The following is a 20471-nucleotide window of genomic DNA, read 5'->3' as shown; positions in this document are numbered from 1 at the left end:
AGATATTGTAGGTATCCATTTTTTCATTAAATTTTTTATACCCCTTTAAATTTTTTCATTAACTTTGAGCTCCATTTTTTATGCCCCCAATATAAAACCCTTTTTCCTCAATATATATCCCCCAATATATTATGCCATTTTTTCCTCAATATATATCCCCCAATATGAACCCACGTGGTATGGTATTGTTTCCGAAATGAAGCCCTCATGGATACGTGTAAGGCTCACTATCATATCCAATGCCTGGGAAATTGAAACCATGAGGAATGTCTGCAATAACTAGGACATATTCACTTTTAGGTATAAGTTTTGTAATGTCTTCACAGTCACCTTGTATTATTTGATATTGGATAGTGTCCAACCCATTCCAAATGAAATAAGAGTAGGATCAAGTTCAACACTCTTAAGACGCTGCTTTCTCAACCTTTCCAACTTAGTTTCTTTCAATAAAGCTTTTGAATGTATTTGGTACTCCATTAGCATCCTTCTTTGACATATTTAATGAAATAAACAAATATAAGTATAAGTAATAAAATAAAATAAAAATTATATGAATAAAATGAATGTAAAAATCAACATACCTTTTTAAGTGCAAGATAAAAATATTTAACTATTGATGTAGAAGTTGATTCTGGATAGGTGAGTACAACATCATTCCAAGTCTCTTCATTCAACATTTTAACCATATGCTCTTGTATTTTCATATAAATATTATGACTGAATAAATAGAGTAAAAATTGTTAATATAGTGATATGTATAACAAATAATACCAACAAAAATATGTTATATTTAAAAGAAAATTATAGTCCAAGAAAAAATAAAAATAATTCAACATACTTACTTTTGAAATTCCAAGCAGATTTCCTCCAATGACAATTCATCTGACTTCACACAACATAATATTGATTTGACTAGTTTGTCATCCTCCACTCCTTGAAATGTTCTCCATGGTGTGATAGTCATATCATTTGGAAGTTGCTTCATTTCAGGACCTGTCTCACTGTTGGTACATATTATGGGTTTAGACTCGTTAACCTTTTGTTTTTTTATGGAAATATTCTCCCACGTGTCGAAAATGTCATCAATCAATTCCAATTTATCCCCTTTTCTAAATGCCAACTAGAAAATGTTATCTATGCCTCTTAATTTATTTTTCCACATTTTAATTTGATTCTATCCTCAATTTTATAACTTGTTTCCATACAACATTCCTTCCAAAATCTTAAACTGACCTTTGTCTTATCCCCACCACATTTTTCTACAAATTCATTATGAATAAACGTAACCCTTTGGATGAAAGTAATATACATTTTATACTCATTATCTGCATTATGATCCCATGCCAATAACCTTGCCTCTGTTTCTGTTAAACTATCGTAAATGATGCATTTCATTGTTTCAAAAAGATAGTTTCCAGGATATTCCTTGATCAATTGCCTTTTGGCCTCTACTGAATGGTTCCCTCCAATTACATAATATCTATAGTCAAAACATTTTTTTCCTATAAAATGCCTCTTGGTTGGGAACATGATTTCAATCAATAAGAAGCACATAATCCACCACATGTGCATATGGATTGCAACTAAATAATCTATTCAAATTATGGACATGTAGGTGATGTAACTTGTTAATTTGATATTAAGATTGTCCTTCATCTGACCTATAGAATTGGGTGACATTAAGCTCAAATGTTTTTCCACCATTTATTAATTTATTCTTCCTCAAGTGATTGTGAATGGAATTTTGTTTTGTTTTCATAATGTCATCCTCTAAATCAGCACCTCGTTTTATGATTTATTTGCTGCCTTTAGAACTTTCACTTTGTTCTTCACTGTTGCTTATGATTTTAACAGATTCACCAATTTTTTATTTCTTCTTTCCCTTAGTTAATATATCTTCTTCTATATAAATAATCTCCTCATCATCTAACCTCATCCTCACTAATGGAAACATGTGCTTGAACTTTAGCTTTAGCTACAACTATCACATCTTCAAAAGAAACATGTTTACCTTTGTTACATTAACCCACCATATGGTTTCTTTGTTGATCCCCTATATGTACCATTGCAGTGCCATGAATTGTTGAAATTTGTTTCATTCTCTTTTCTTGTTCTAACTCTATATGGAAATTGTTTATCGCATTCATAATATTTGGCTCTACATAATAAATACCCTCCAGCATCATTGAAACACTCTCGGCAAAATTCTATCAAAGAAAATACAATATGTCAATGATCAATCATTTATAAATAATTTAATGACCGTTACAATAATACATAACACATAAATATAAATAAGTATACTTACAATGTTATTTAAAATGTTGGATGAAATTTCTTCACACAATGTTGTAGATTCTTCATCTGTGTCATACTTATTCTTTGAGAGACGATATCTAACGTTTTCATGTGACTTGGAAAAAATTTCAAGAACATAAATAGTGTTTGAATTCAGCACCAAACATATGTCTCGTACGCTGCCTATCACCTCATACGGTTCACCCATGTAAATCATACCACAATATAGATAGAGATGTGTACTATCACCAGATTCAACATCTTTAACATGCCATGTAAAATTTGTTTAATTTATTTCTCGTGAATTTATCCATTCATAAATAATCTTTGGTGTAATTGATGGGTCAGTTGGTTGAAATTTACCATGTTTCTCAGTTTGGGTTTGTTCGATAGTCTTCATAGCATGTCCACCTGCATTTAGATGATGGAATTGTTGTCATTGTTCCAAACATATTCACTCAAACCTTTTTTGATGCCATCTTCGTGAAAAACAGATGTGTGTCTATATATATATATATAAATTAATCAAAAAGCCATATATATTACTTAAAAATTTTAAAAAATTAAATAAAAAAAATTGACAATATAATTGCTATTTAAATATAAAAATACTTTAAACTACTTGTAATTTTTAAAAATTGCTATATATATATATATATATATATATATATATAATTTTGAAATTATTAAAAAAAATTATTAAATATATATTAAAAAAAATAATTTTTTTAAATGATCTATATTGAAACTTTTATAAAAATATGATTAGATATTAAATTTTAAATTATTAAAACAAATAAATCATATATATATATATATATATATATATATATATATAAGATTAAAAAAAAATTATTAAATGATCTATATTGACACTTTTATAAAAATATGATTATATATTAAATTTTAAATTATTAAAACAAATAAATCATATATATTGTTGACACCTAATCCTCAACGGATGGGTGAACTGGAACGCGATCAGTCATCAAGAAGATGAACTGATCCGTCCTATTTCTGTATATAAATGATAGTTAGCTACAGAATTAATGCAATCAGTTTTTCTTCCGCTCATTCTGGAGTTACCCTGGCCTGACATGGTATCAGAGCACAGGTCCCAGGTTCTTAAAATAACTGTAACTCCTTCATTTCTGCTGTTCTCCTCTGCCCTGAGCACTGCCAACGCATCTGTCCATAATGTTCTCTGGCGCACCAGCGCTGCCTCTGTCCTGACATTAAACGATGGTCTGACATGCTCCTCTCTGCTTCCGTTTGATCTCTCATTTGCCCAGCTTGGCTCACATTTCACCTGTTCTCTGCGCATCCGTTTTGAACGCCCGGCTCCCATTTCTTCATTGAATTTCAGAAATTTTGCTTCGAGATTATTTTGATCAGAAATCACTGCTCTACAGTACAGTTGCTCCTCAGAGATCGCTTCCTTGGCTTCCTCTAAATCTTCTGAAGCATGAGAAACGGCATCCTCGAACTCCCCGTCTTTCTTTGCAAGCTCTTCTGTAACCTTACCAATATCCTCAGGTTTTTCATTGTCTGCCGTGGACTCAGATATTAATTTATCATCTTCTTTGCTCTCACGGAAAATCCCTGGGTCGGAATACCATTGCCATTGCCTGGAAAGAGCATGAGATTCTCTCCATGAATATCGAGAGCCTTGAGAGCCGCTGTTGAACCTCATCGTTTATTTCATTCCCAATTTTCATCATTCGTTCTTGAAATATCTGCTGTTCCGAATCATAACTCATCGTGGGGGTTTTACTTACACTGAATGAACAGTAGCCCAGGACTGCGTTTTGGATAGTGCTGGAAGTGATCAGTGGATTGAAATCTAAAATGATCAAGTGGAGTTGGGTCTTATTGCTGGGTCAGTCGATTTGAATATCGATTTGTTTTGCATAAATTTTTGATACAAATCTTGAGTGTTGCTGTGGTGATCGATTGTAATTACCAGAAATTTCTAAATTCCAGATCTATTTAGATGTGTGTTAAACGTTTGACATTGACTTTGTGTGAAAGTGCTGAGGATTTGATAACAGTATGTCAAAACGTAGTACAACAAATGAAAGTAAAGGCAGAACGATGGCACGGCAATTGGTAACCATTGCAGATAAATTAACGCAGGTAAACAGAGTTTTGTATTAAAAATTGAAGTGAGACCGCTAGCAGTTTATGTGATTACGCAGTTTATGTGATGGTATGATAGCAGTTTTGGTATAGTGTTGAGATCCAATAGTGTTGCGCCGTTATACATCATTCAAAACATTTTATATATCAAAGCATTTGTGGAGGTGATATAGTGATATTGCACAGTTTTTTATTTTTGGTAATGTTGTATTGAAGCATCAAGTGATATAATATTTCAATGAAATTCTGATGCCTTCTGTCACACATTAGAGGGATTTGTAGAAAATATAGTGCATAAGGCTGTAAGGAAGTTTTCTTTTTTCAAGCAGAAGTATTTTTTTACAGAATGCATTCAATCATTTCTATGGTAGGAATAGTTCTCACTGGCAGGGAGAACTATTCAGAATGGTCTCGGATGGTAAAACACACCCTCATCTACAATGAGTTGTGGAAAGGAGTGTGTGTCGGAGAAGAAGACAAAGACCCTGTGCAGCCTACATCAGATAAAGAACTTGTCATTTGGGAAAACAAGAACAGCAAAGCCTATGCATTGATCGCAGCATCTGTAAATGAAGAAGTAAGTCGTCATATTTCATCCTATTCCACTGCCTTTGAAGCTTTACAAAAGTTGAAAGAACTCTATGATTCACATTCTGCACTTGAAGTTGTTCAGCTCATGATTAAACTCTTCACTCTTGAACTGAAAAATAATGATCCTCTTGCTCTTGCATCTGAAATAAAGTCTATAATGCATGATATTAAATCCACTAAGGTTGAGCTGGATATTTCACTTATTGCCTTTCTCAAAGCACTCTATCCTACCTACTCCAATTATCTTGAGTCTTTACAAGCAAATGGAAATCTTAAAGACATAACCTTTGAGTCTCTTGTGAAAAAGTTTGTTGAAAGAGAGAAAGCCTTTGGAAAGAAAACAGTCCCTGAATCTTCTGAAGAGACTGTTTGCCTTGCTCATAAAGAAAAGCATCCTGCTCAAGATTCTACAAGAGGAAGAGGTGGATGAAGAGGAAGAGGAAGATACTTCAGAGGCAGGGGGGCAGACATTCTCAAGCAGAAAAGGCAGATCTGCATTGCATTCGCTGCAAACGAAATGAATCACATGATGCTTCTACATGCAAGCTACCATGGGACAAAATTGAGCAGAGAAGAAATCAACAGAAAGGTAAAACTGATGACACAGACAAAGGTAAAGCACCAGAATCCGCTCACTATATTAAGGCACAATGTAACATTGGAGTAAATGAAGATTTGTTTAATGCTTCACTTGCTTCTTCGAAAAATGACTGGTTGCTTGATTCAGGAGCAACCTGTCATATGACTCATAGGAAAGATTTTTTTGAAGATTTCACTGACAATGTTGATGGAGCAGTATACTTTGCAGATCAGTCAAAAATCAAGCCATCAGGGCTTGGCACAATCAGGCTTAAACTGCCTGGTCTTCTTGACTTTCTTCTGGACCATGTTCTATATCTCCCACAGCTCAAGAGAAACTTGCTGTCCCTGGTCCACATCCGCCAGCAAGGTCACTCCATTCATATGTTTGATGGAAAGCTTGAGGTAAGAAAGGCATCTAACCACTCACTTGTCATGAGGGGTATAGAAGAAGAAAGACTTCTTAAATTGCAAGGAACTTCTGCTCATGCACAACATTTCTCATATATTTCTCATCATGAAGAAGGTACACTTCCATCAAGTTTATTATGGCATGCTATATTTGGACATTTAAACTATGACAGTCTTCGCTTATTAAAGAAAAATGGTGTTGCTGGTTTGCCTACAATTCCTAGAAAACATAAGCAATGTGATGCTTGCATTCTAGGAAAGCATAGCAAACAGTCTTTTCATGATTCACATTCAAGAGCACATAGGAAGCTTGAACTCATTCATTCAGATTTATGTGGTCCAATGCCTGTTCCTTCTGCAAATGGAAATAAATATATCATGACATTTATTGATGATTACACCAGAATGTGTTGGGTTTATTTATTGAAGAACAAATCTGATGCTTTTCAAACATTCAAGAATTTTCATAAGTGGATTGAAAATGATGCACAATCTCATATTGGGTCTATTTGCACTGATAATGGAAAAGAATACACATCAAATGAATTTGAAAACTATCTTCGCCAACATGGGATCAAACATCAAACAACTGTACCTTATAATCCTCAACAGAATGGTGTAGCAGAAAGAATGAATAGAATAATCTTGAATATGGTACGATCCATGCTTTTCTTCAAAAATGTAAAGACAATGTTTTGGGCTGATGCGGTTCTATGTGCTGCATATATAAAGAATAGATGTCCATCTAGTGCTATAAGAAACAAGACTCCTTATGAATTGTGGTATGGACATGTTCCTTCGGTAAAACATCTCAGGATTTTTGGTTCCACCTGTTATGCTTTAATACCAAAGGTACATAGAAACAAACTTGGTGCTAGAAGTCGTAAGTGTATCTTCCTGGGGTATTCAGACACATCTAAAGCATATCGCCTCTATGATGAAGTAAATAAAAAGTTTGTTTTATCTAGAGATGTCATTTTTCTCGAATCATCCAAATCTGACAGTGTTGTTGAGCGGCAACTTGATCGCTTGGATAGATTCACAAAACCGAAATCATTTCAAGAGTTTGATAATCAGATTCCACATCTTGAAGGGTGGATTCCTATACTAGATCAACATGTGGAATCTTCTTCTGAAGAACAATCTCCCTTGCATGACACTCCAACAATGGATGATGCTTTAAGTGATGTAATTGATAGAATTGGGAGACTCAATCTTGATTCAGTCCCAACTCAATCAACAGAGCAGCCTGGACCATCTCAGAAAGGTCCCCCAAAGTGGCTGACAAAGACACTTGAAAGTGTTCATCCTGATGAAATTGGAAAAACAGGAACCAGAAATACAAACCGACAAGATGGAGGTGATGTAGATAACTCTAATTCACCTGTTGATATGGATGTTACTTATGATTGTGAATTGAACTTGTCTACAGATTTTGAACCAACTTCCTTCAAAGAAGCTGCTTCTCATGATGAATGGAAAGAAGCGATGTAGAATGAGTATGATGCCCTCATAAAGAATGGCACTTGGAAGCTGGTTGATCCTCCATTTGGAACCAAACCAATTGGCTGCAAGTGGGTCTACAAGAACAAGTACAAAGCTGATGGCTCACTTGAGAAGCACAAAGCTAGGCTTGTGGCAAAAGGTTTTGCACAGAAAGAAGGGGTCAATTATGAGGAAACTTTTGCCCCCACAGCAAAATGGGCCACCATCTGGACACTCTTTGCACTAGCTGCTCAGAACGGTTGGAAAGTCCATCAAATGGATGTAAAAACTGCATTCTTGAATGGAGATCTAAAAGAGAATGTTTTTATGTCCCAGCCTGAAGGATTTGCTGTGAAAGGACATGAACACAAAGTATGCAAACTTGTGAAGTCCTTGTATGGCCTCAAACAAGCACCACGAGCCTGGTATGAAAAACTAACTGAGCATCTTCTGAAACTCAACTTCAAACATTTTGATCTTGATGATGCAACTTTATTTGTCAAGAAAGTTGGCAAAACAGTTGTATATCTTGTGGTATATGTAGATAATATTTTAATGACAGGGAACAATGAAAGCTATATTGCATCCATAAAGAAAGAATTAGGAAAAAGTTTTGAAATGACTGATTTGGGATATGTTCATTACTATCTTGGCATTGAAGTAACCCAACATCCAAAATCCATATTTCTTTCTCAAAAGAAATACATTGGAGATTTGTTAAACAGATTTGGCATGACAGAGTGCAATCCTCTTTCTACTCCAATGGAACAAAACTTGAAGCTCACATCTATTGAAGGAAATGAATTTGAGGATGCAACAAAGTATAGACAGCTTATAGGAAGTCTCATCTACCTCACTACTACCAGACCAGACATTTCATTTACTGTTGGAATCCTCTCCAGGTTTATGCAAAAGCCTTGTGAGGGATATTGGTCTACTGCAAAAAGAGTTCTAAGGTACTTGAAGGGAACCCAAGACCTTGGAATCAAGTATACACAAGTGGACGACTTCAACTTGATTGGATACTCTGATTCAGACTTCGATGGAGACAAAGAAACTGGGGTATCTACTTCAGGATATGCTATGAGTCTAGGATCAGGAGCTGTCTCCTGGAGATCACACAAACAATCAGTACCAGCAGATTCAACAACAGAAGCAGAATACGTGGCAGGAGCTGAAGCAACGAAAGAAATTGTGTGGCTCAGGAAAATTCTTGAAGATTTGCAGGTAAAACAAATACAATCAACTCCACTCATGATTGATAACACCTCTGCAATAAAGTTAGCCAAGAACCCAAAGTTCCATGATCGTACTAAGCACATCAATACTAAATATCATCTGATCCGACATCATGTTGAGGCCAAAACAATCCATCTCCATCATTGTTCCACAAACGAGCAAATTGCAGACATCTTCACCAAAGTGCTTGGAAGAGAAAAGCTTGAAAGATTCATAACGATGCTTGGACTCACCAACATCCCTTCAGATTAAGGGGGGGAATGTTGACACCTAATCCTCAACGGATGGGTGAACTAGAACGCGATCAGTCATCAAGAGGATGAACTGATCTGTCCTATTTCTGTGTATAAATGATAGTTAGCTAATGAATTAATGCAATCAGTTTTTCTTCCGCTCATTCTGGAGTTACCCTAGCCTGACATATATAAAAAAAAGATTAAAAACAAATTATTATATATAAAAAAAGTTTATATATAAATTCTAATGTTAGATTATATATAAAAATTAAAAATATTATATACAAATTTAATATTTAAAATTTAATATATAGAAATTGTTTTAATATTTTTAAATTATATCAAATTTTTATAAATAAAATAAAATATTTTTTTTTTTATATTTTGATTTTATAAAAAAAAATTGTCCTTTGCCCGTTGGTCTGGGGTTCGGGCAGGGGCAAGGGGCTGTGTGGAACCGGCCAACGGCCAAAGGGGCGAATAATTTTTATTTTATTTTCTAATATTTAATGAAAAAAACAAATTAATTTAAATAAAAAAACTAATATTTTTATTTTTTTTAAATGTTTTTTTAGTAATTAAAAGAGTATAACAACTAAATTTATATAAATAAATAACAAAACTAAAAATATTTTCTTTTGAATTAAATTTAAATAAAAATTTGAATATTTTTAAAAGATATATTTTAATTTAAAAAAAAAAAAATCATAGATTTGAGGCTTCTGCGATCTGTATCTTGTGTGGTGATATCTTCCGGAGTCATTGCATTCATGCTTTTTGTAATTGATGTTTCGAACCAACCTTTGTGGTTCATCATCAGGATCAAATGAGTGCATAAGACAAAGGTTAATAGGGTAATAAATAGAGGAGAGGGTTGTGATGGGAGTGGATGGAGCCGATAGTTGAGAAAATGATATGAAACAGATTTAGTTATTGTTTATTAATTTTATTAATGATTATTAAATTTTTTTCAAAGATTATTAAATTTTTGACAATTATGTTATTTAGTTTATTGATTAAATGATTATAATTAAATCTTTTGACCTAATAATATTAATGATTATCAACTAAATTATTGTTTTCTGCATAATTAATTAGTTTATGTTAATTACAAAATTTTAATGACTAATTCTTATTAATGACAATAATGTTTAAATATTGTATGTTTTAAAAATGTTAAATAATAATTAAAACATAATAATTAATAATGGTCATGAACTAATAAATAATAATTAGAACTTAATGTTATAATAATAATGAACTATTTTAAACTAATGTGCTCAAATTAATGGAAATATATAATTTTACTAATTAATAATTATTAAGATATTTAGTTAGTGATGTACCTAAGTCATTATGCTTAAAGATTGTTATTATATCTTTATTAATAATTATTAAGATATTTTGTTAGTGATGTTCCTAAGTCTTGGTGTTTCTAGTATATTATTATATCTTTATTAATTACTATTTATTATTTATTGATTTGTAAAGTATTTTTAGTTATTAAAGGATACTTGATTGAGTAACTTAATACATTTTTTATTATTATTATTATTCAAATAATTATATTATTATAATTTTAGGGTTGGTATATCATTAGGAAGACCAATTTAAAAAAATATATAAAACTTAAAAAAAATTCAATTTAATAAAAAAACAGTAAAAGAAAAAAAAAAGTTAAAACTTTATTAATAAAGTGTAATAAATAAAATTTCAATTTAAAAAAAAAGAACTAAAACAAAAAATTTTAAAATAACAAATATATAATAAAAACAATAAATGGATTTTTTTTCTTCTAAAAGAACATTTTTTTTTCCATGTAAGAATTTTAATGCTTCCCAAACGAAATTAAAAAAAATATATATAGAAAAAAAGTAACACCCATTTTTCATTTCAAAAGCCTAAAAAAAAAAAAAAAAATTCTTAATTTTTCTCCTAAAAATCCTATAAATTTGAGTTTTTTTTTTTTTTTTTCATTTCCATCCCTGTAAAAATACCTAAAAAAAGACAGATTTTAATGTAGTTTTTCCCGTAAAAACACAAAATGTCTCCATTTTTGTCTGTAAATAGTGAAATAGAAGGAAAACTAACCTTTAAAATACGTAAATCTCCCGTTGAATGTGTTATCTATGACAATGCATCTCCTCCGCAAAATCCCTCCAAACATTTTAACAAGACCTAGAAGACTTGATGTGATGCAACGAATAGAAACAATGAATTTATTTTATAGCGATGATTGTGTGATCGATTTAGCGTTTCTTAGATGTGGGATTAAATTTAAAATAAATAAATTAATTAATTAATTAAATTAAATTATAGTTAATATTATACCTTTAGGTTGGTTTTCATTCATTGTGGGATAAAAATAAAATATTAATTATAAAAATTAATTTAGTTACATAGTCAATGTTATATAATTTAGATAGAAAATTTATTTTGGGCTTCTGTCAATATTTTGAACAGAAACTAGGTTGAAATTTTTCAAAACCAAAAGTTTACTAATATGTTTTCAAGTAAATTATAGATAGAAATTTTGGAGGGAAAACTTACGGTGAATTATTTTTTGGGGGAGAAACTTTAGAAGGAAATTTTCAATGTCTAAGCTATAAACTGTCATTGGGAGAGAGTGAATTTGTATCATTCAACATATTTTGGTTGAAGGTCATGGATTCTTCTGATAGTGAAGGTTTTCTTTATTTACCTTCGACATCTTCATCATGCAACAACTCTATTCATTTTGATGAATGTAATAGGAATTCTTTCACTATGAATAGAGAGAAAAAAATTCCACTTGGTCTTAATCCTAAGGAGGATGAGAGCAACATTGATGAAAGGCAACAAACAGAATTTCCTATGAATAGAGAGTCAATTTTTGAACATCCTCCAAATCCTAAAGATTATGAGAGCGCCACTGATGAAGGTGGGGATGAAGAATTTCCAAAGTCAAAGTTTCCACATAGTCTTAATCCTAAGGATTATGAGAGCACCACTGATGAAGGGGGGGGATGAAGAGTTTCTAGGGTTAAAGTTTCCACTTCCTCTTAATCATAAGGATTATGAGAGCACCATTGATGAAGGGGGGCATGAAGAATTTGCAAATTCAAAGTTTGCACATAGTCCTAATCTTAATGATTATGAGAGCACCACTGATGAAGGGGGGGATGAAGAATTTACAGAGTCAAAGTTTCCACTTCCTCTTAATCCTAAGGATTATGAGAGCAACAACAATGAAGGGGTGGATGAAGAATGTGCAAAGTCAAAGTTTCCACATAGTCATAATCCTAAGTATTATGAGAACACCATTGGTGAAGGGGGGATGAAGAATTTTCAAAGTCAAAGTTTCCACATAGCCCTAATCCTAAGGATTATGAGAGCACCATTTATGAAGGGGGGATGAAGATTTTGTAGAGTCAAAGTTTTCACATATTCCTAATCATAAGGATTATGAGAGCACCATTGATGGGGGGGGATGAAGAATTTTCAAAGTCAAATTTGCCACATATTCCCAATCCTAAGGATAATGAGAGCTCCACTGTTGAAGGGGAGGGCGAGGATGAAAAATTTCCAGTAAATACAGATTCAAAGTTTCCACTTAGTCTTAATCCTAAGGATTATGGGAGCATCACTGACGCAATGGATGATGAAGAATTTCCATTATATAGAAATTCAAAGTGTCCACTTATTCCTAATACCAAGGATTATGAGACCACCACTAATGAAGGGGATGATGAAGAATTTTGTGCAAATGGTAATTTGACTATGAATAGAGAGTCATATTTTCCACTTAGTCATAATCCTAAGGATTATGTGAGCACCATTGATGAAGGGGAGGATGAAGAGCTTCTTGCAAATGATAATTTTAGAGGCACAGATGTGAATAATGAATTTTCTCTAAGTGAGTGTTTGAAAGGTAGTCATGGTGATGATGTATTGATTCCTCCAAGGGAGGTTTTCAAAATTAGGGATGAAGGTGGCAAAGAATTTTGTTTGAGTTAGGATTTCAAAAGCACAGATGTTGGTAGTGAATAATTTCGTTCAAGTGAGGATGGTAATGAATATTTTCCAAGCAATGATGGTGATGAATTTTCTAACTATGTTCGTTAGTATAATATTCCTCCTAGTGATGATGAAAATGCTTCTGCAGATAATAATGAAATGAGGGAGACGTTACAAGAAAATATTGTATCTAGGACTAGGAGTAGGCCTTTTCATGTCAATCCAAAACATTCCAGTTATACAATGGTTAGGATAGAATATCTCACGAGTAGAAATTTTGTCAACGATTTGATTTGAAGTGAATGTTGTCGAAAGGATTTCTTGAAACATATCGATTTCAAGTTTTCTTTGGAGAAAAGGAAGAAATATTTGTCAGTGAATAAAAGCATGTAAAATTCCTTTTTATTGGTTTGCATACAATCTAGACTGGCATGTTATGATTATCATATTGGGAATGCATTGATCTATAGAAAGGCTTTCAAAATGTTGTAGTTAGTTGGTAATTTTTGTTTGTCAAGAATCCAAGAAAGAATGGAAAAATACCCTACATATTATTCAGAAGTACATTATAAAAGAGAGTTTGAACCATCAACAATTACTGCAATGTCATGGATGAAAGACTTCTTTTCAAAGCATGGAGAGTGTATGCCAAATGAAGGCACAATAAATATTCAAGATAATTTCTCAAGATGTGAAATCTACAACTTATACAGAGAATATGCAGAAGGTGCTGAAAGAGATGGTAATTTTATTACATATTCATATTTTACAAGGATATGGAAGAACGAATTCAACAATTTTCCTATTCCTAAGAAGACAAGGATGGGGGTTTGCAGTAAGCGTGCTTCTCTTAAATCAAAGAGGGATAAATTTGAAGCGGCAGAAAGAGGTTTGCATTCATTACATTATTTTAAAAAATTGGATAGTTATCAACTATGAAAATATATTTATTAATAAATTTCTTTTATTTCATGTGCAGATTCCATTGTCAAAGCACTTCAAGAGCATCACAATAGGAAAACAAGTGGAAGACAAAAATTGTATAAGAACAGAAAAAAGTGTTATGATAATTGAAATAAATATTTGTGTTTGATAATTGATGGTATGGACCAAAAGAAAATACTTCTACCACATTTTTCCCACACATCAAAAAAATTACATGCAGAAAATTTTATTCAGTTTCACTTGGTTGGCTGTGTGGTCTTTAATGGGAAGATGTTACCAAGGGTTTACTTCGCAGCTCAAAATATTCATAATGATGCAAATAGTACCATAACTATAATCCATGATGTGTTTTCTCATTGGTTTGGTATTCTTCCTAAAGTTTTGTATTTGCAATTGGACAACACAAGCTGTGAAAATAAAAATCAAAGTTCTTTTTGGATATCTAAACATGCTTGTTCAATTGGGAATTTTTAAAAATGTAGAGGTTGGTTTCCTTCTTGTTGGGCACACTCATGACCATATTGATCAAATGTTTAGTCGTTTTCCAATAACATTGTGGAGGAAGAATGTTGGGAGCATGCCATGATTAATTGAATGTATTACGAGATCATTTATTCATCTATTGTATCTCTTCTACATTCAGAAGTCAATAAAGGGAAACCTTTTCCATTACTTTGGTTATGTGTTTGATTCATCAAGCATTACTCATTTTTTTATTTCTTAGATTCTAATTTATGTTTATGTATGCATTGTTTTCACTATTTATAGTGCTTTGTTTACCCATGTTTATCCACTAACAACAAGCAATTGATTGTATTTTCCTTGTAGGAAACAACCAACTCCAAGGAAGGTGTATTTGGTACTCCACTATAAGATGGAAACTCCAGTAGTTGCATTTCTTTGATCTAACAATTATTTTTGAAGGACCTTCTCTCTGCATTATCACTCAATTGTGCTTCTATCACCTCTCTGGAATTTTTGTAGGACCACTCAAACATGTTTTCGGCTGAAAAGCTTTACCTTTCAACTTTTTCCACTGGTTGTGTAGCTTTTGTCGTAGATATATGGATGGTTTGCATGCATGTGCACAGGAAAACCCTTGCGCTTTATAGAGACCACAAAAAACCATTGTAATTTGTCTTTCCTAGGTGATTGGAAACCTTTAGTGAATTGCCTCCACCTCTACATATTTTTTTCAGTTAGTTCAGATTGCCTAGTTACTTTACTTATCATTATTAGTAGAGAAATTTCAAAATATTTGCTTTTCATTTGAATTTATCACATAGCTTAATTAATGGAAAAGGTATGTGGTGACATTCCACACATATTTTTCAATTTATTTTTCTATTCTTCACAAGTCACATAACTTAATTAGTAAAGGAGTAAGTGGCCCATCAACCACATATCTTATTTACTAACCAAAGCATTTTTATTTTCATTAGTTTTTGAACTAGGACCAATCGTTACTAAATAAATTAAGTAGCCCCTATTTCCCTTGCATCTTTTAGACAATCCCAGGATTTCATATGAAATATTTCTTAAAGCACTTGATTTTTTCCATCTCCCTTTAGGCACACATAGTGTAATTGGAAGGAAGTAAGTGGTCCATTATCCACATATGATATCTTTCCTTATAATGAGCAATAAAAACTTAGTTGAAGTAGAGGATATTATAAAGGCTCCTTGCATATCCACATAATGTAACACTTTGTATGTTCACTCTACCACTTGCACACACATTACACCTCACACATTAAGCTTCTATAAACTTTGTACAAAGGGCATCTAGATTCAGGATTTTTTGAACTTAGTTTATTTTAGCTTACATTTTTACACCATAAGTGAAGCAAGACTCATAAAAGAAATCCATCACTTCAACCAATTAAATCTCCCCACAAGGGCCATAAAATAATTTATATTTTAGGCTACGACCATTGGGTGTAGGCATGCCATAAGCCGCCATGGTCATGTTACATTCTTGAAACATAGAAGTTGACTTTTAGGGTGCTTCAAATCCTCCATCATCCCATAGAAAAGACTACCCGAGCATGTCAGAGACCTAATTTGGTGGGGATTCGATTTAGGGCTAATGCATGCAGTACTATACCAGGCTACCTGGCTTCTATAGTGATCATTACTGGTAACTGATTACAAAGAAGCTAAAGACTCGACTGCTCATGTGGGATGAAGGTATTTTAGTGACCAAAATTAGGGAATCCTTTCCCTATAGGTGGAGGTGCGAGAAGTGCTAAAGCCTCATTCATTACCTTGGTTGATTCTTTTCATTGCTGGAAGTGTCGCGAATTATTTCAGGACATGGCTCCAGTACCCATTATAAAATATATCTTCGCAAAGCCCAAGTACTTTGAGAGTGGTAAGGATGACTAGGTGTTCATAGGATTTTTATCATACACATAAAAAAACAAAAAATCATTTTTTTCTTATTTGATTTACCACATAGCATAGCTTAAATGGATATTAACAATTTTTTTCACTTTGTTTTATGCATGTGATTTCTTTGATATATCGCCTTCAATAATCACCAAAAGTGACACATAATTGACACCATAGGGGACTCCATGGTTCCCTATCACTCTAGGAGTTTCCAAAACCTAGTTCATTATTGGGAGGTGTGCCTAGTCTCTCGCCATTTAGGTGAAAAATACATCACACAACCACTGTTATAAGATCATCCTTTATACATGCAACAAATTTGATTGGGAACCCTCCCCCTCAAATTAATCCTTTCACCACCCCTCATGGGACTCCACATGTTACCCCTTTGGGGATCCCACACATGAGACCTCTAGAGAGTCTATACGGTTCCCACCAGGGTAACCCCTCTCATACTCCCCCACAGGGAAATCCTTTACACATTTATGTTCAAAATCATTTCGCTATGGTAAACAACAAATACTTCCATTTCTAGCTCCCTTAAATCTTCCATATTTAAGTGACTTAAAAAATGACCCCATTGCACATGGCCAAAATTGGATACCTACAAAGTTACCTTCAGATATCCCAAAATTCGAAGGTAAACAACAGGGACTAGACATGGGAAACCATGTTTTTAATTTTCATCTTTGGTTCTCATCCAAAAACATCATTGATGACTCCATTCGCCTATGATTGTTTCAATGCACCCTCGAGAGGCCAACAACAAAATGATACATAGCAGAGCCCTCAAGTTCATATGCAACCTTTAACTCTTTTGCCATGGCTTTTCTCACATTTTTCCAACTCCCAATCTGCCAGGACTCAGGATTGGATCTTCTCACTGATTTCAAAAAAACAACAACCACAGATATTTTGGAACACATTCATGAATGGTGGAAACATCATACCTTGTCCAAGGCTCATATAGAGGCAAGAACCCTCCTTGACTTATGTTTGATATCCCTCACCTTGAAAATCTCAAAATATGTCGCTAATGCATTGCCTAAAAATGAGGAAGAGGATATCGGTAAAGATCAAAAAATTGATCTCATATACATGTAGTCTGCATACCTCTACCATGTCCTCCCAGATTCCCGTCACCTCTTGTCTTTTAGATTGAAACTACCATGTGCATCTAGTGCTACAAACAGGTTGATTAGAACCATAACACAAAATCAATCTAGAAACACTTACAAACAATATGGAAATGTGTACAGTGTCCAAAGCACTTACCAACCATATGGTCCCACACTTACAACACAACCACCAACCAATATAGGATGTACTATCCTAGTCATCCTATAGCTATGCATAATTATGCTATATAGAACAACCAATACTCTCCCACACAGGGTGGCCAATATCGTCCCATGCATGGTGGTGAGTACCCTCTTGTACAAGGAAGTCAATACCCTCTAGGGTAGTAGAATAGGTTTCCACTTCCTATAACACATACAACAACCAAGGATATGGGAATCATTGTTTTCCCTTTCCATCCCCCCAAAAGAATAACCCACCAGTTCACCCAAATACTCATGTTAATTTCATGAAACCTTCATTCCCCCAACAACAACAGTCATTCAAATTATTGAATAAAAAACTCCACCTAATTCCACTAAGAAGAAAGGAAAGAACAGGTATAAAGGGGAACCTGGACAAGGGGGCAACAATAATGAACAACCTTCAAGGGAACCAACTTGGGGCAAGCCCAACTAGAATAAAAAATAGGGCTAGACCAATAATAACCCACAACAAAAAAACAAGAACACTAGTCTATGAACTAACCATGCTTGTTCTATTTCACGAGAATATGGCCATTATACCCATCATTTCCATCAACTCCCTGAGTTGAAGAGGATAAAATATACCAGGGGGCAAGGGGAGGAAACCAACAACCTGTAGTGATGCATAATCCCTTCCCCCACCAAGGAGTCGTAAATACCCAACATGAACCCTCCCATCAATATTACGAGAATCCTTCTAGAGGAAGCTCCCAAAATACCTCAAAATTTGACATTTATATGGAAGGGGAAGAAGTTCTCCTACAAATGTGAAAATGGGATTACGAAACTCCACTAGAAACAAACCCATCCACCATGACCACTGCAACACCTCTGACAATCCACCGGCCCCTCATATAAACCATCCCCACAATGGTCAAAGTGCCTCTGCATTGAAAAGGACACAACTCAAAGGATGCTCACAACTACAACATAGTTGATGACTTAGCTTAGTCTCCATAAACTATGTCATCCATGGAATTTTTACACATATTCCCAACACAAAAGAAATCCCTACTTTCTGCGTTAGGCGCAATTGACCCTGCTGATTCTCAATTGATGGACTTTGATTTGGATAACATTTTCTCATGACATCCATCGATAGTTGCCTTCCAAATCCCGGTCACGATCTAGAACATTAACATCCATCGGTGCATAGTTCATGAATACACATCCACATGTATCATGTCAAAAACAGTTTGGCAGAAATTTGGATGTCCTAAGCTCAAAGTATTAGACATCACTCTTAGAGAATACAACGGGTGCCACTCTACTCTCGTTGGCTTATTCCAAGATGTTTTGGTGGCTTTTGTCAGTAAAACTCTGCGCATTAACATAAAAGTCTTGGATGCCCTGTTGGATTACAATATCCTTCTTGGATGTAGCTACATGTATGCAATGACTGTAGTTCCATATTTAATATTTATGATTATGATGTTCCCTCGTGATGGGAAAATCATTACAGTAGACCAACTCACATACTACGAGAGAAAGACATCCAACACCCTTGATGGGGTGTTACCTTTCGTAGGATCTTCCCTAGAGTTGGTCATGAATTTTATTGAGCACGGACTAGGGTGATTCAAACCATCAACACTCCTTTGTAGTTACCCTGGTCACCCACCTTTGTTACATGCCACCCTTGTGTGCATGATGAGTTCATCACACACCCCTAAAAAAAAGGAACCAGTTCTAGAGAACCCTAGTGTTGTAATAACTCATTCTATGTTCCTACCATATGCTATCACTGAGAAAAGATTCTTATTTCCCCCACTTGGTTTCATTTCACACCAAGTCATGGAAACACTCATGTTGTTGAATATGGCTTGCGCAATACACTTTTGGTATCTAGACCCATAGGCAATGTCAAAAAACTTAGGTATTACCTCAACAGGTATCATTCTTGTAACCACTTCTCAGGAAACGACCCCAAAATAAGCTATGCCTGCATTGACACCAGCAGGTACAAACAAGACGGATAAGAAAAAAGGAAAGAAGGTGAAAGCCTCAAAATTTTCCTCATCCAGGGTATCTCCACCCTGTGCTTTGTGTGAAGTAGTCGGGCACCCTACCAACTTGTGTCCCAAGTTAGAGGAGTTGAAAGCTCTTTTGCATGCCCCAAAAATGCTAGCAACCAAACCTCCACCTATATGAGAGAAGGCCATGCCAACACGTAATAAGGCATTGTTCATTAACCATGCATTCACCATATGGGCGAAATATGATCATTACACCCATCATTTCCTCAAAATCCCTCAGTATTGAGATCCATCACTTCCCCCCACGCCAGTGGTGGATGATGGATCCAAAACCATATTATTTGTGTTTGAGGAAGATGCACCATTCAAGATCCATCCATGCACCCATAGAAATTTTACCTCCTACCCATGGTTGACCTATGGAAGTATGAAAAAAAATCCTCAGGAAATATTGCCAACAAACTCGACCATCTGATTAATCAATGTCAAGACTTGAGAAACATTAGAGAGGTATTTCTCTTATTGTTCCACATCCCTAGACCCACTCATTCAAATAAATCTAGATGATCATAGAATCGTTGTCACATTTATTCCCAAGTGTATCATATGTAGAATTGCCAATACCTTCCACATTTTCAAGCAGCAAGAGTAACATTGCAATAAACTGACATCTGCAACACGCATCATTCTACCAATGTCGATACTAAGATCTAGTGGTGGTCTACACCCATAAGTTCCCTATCTCATTAAATTACCCATGAGTCATCATCTTGCATTGTGAGAGTTGTTCATACCCATACCATTTATTACATCGGCACTAATATCGCGTGACATATAGCTACCAGTAACTCTCATAG

The sequence above is a fragment of the Pinus tabuliformis genome, chromosome 7 (assembly GCF_031772625.1).
Source record: "Pinus tabuliformis cultivar Carrire ecotype Pingquan chromosome 7, CPIR1, whole genome shotgun sequence".
Lineage (NCBI taxonomy): Eukaryota > Viridiplantae > Streptophyta > Pinopsida > Pinales > Pinaceae > Pinus > Pinus tabuliformis.
This window is presented reverse-complemented; position numbering follows the sequence as displayed.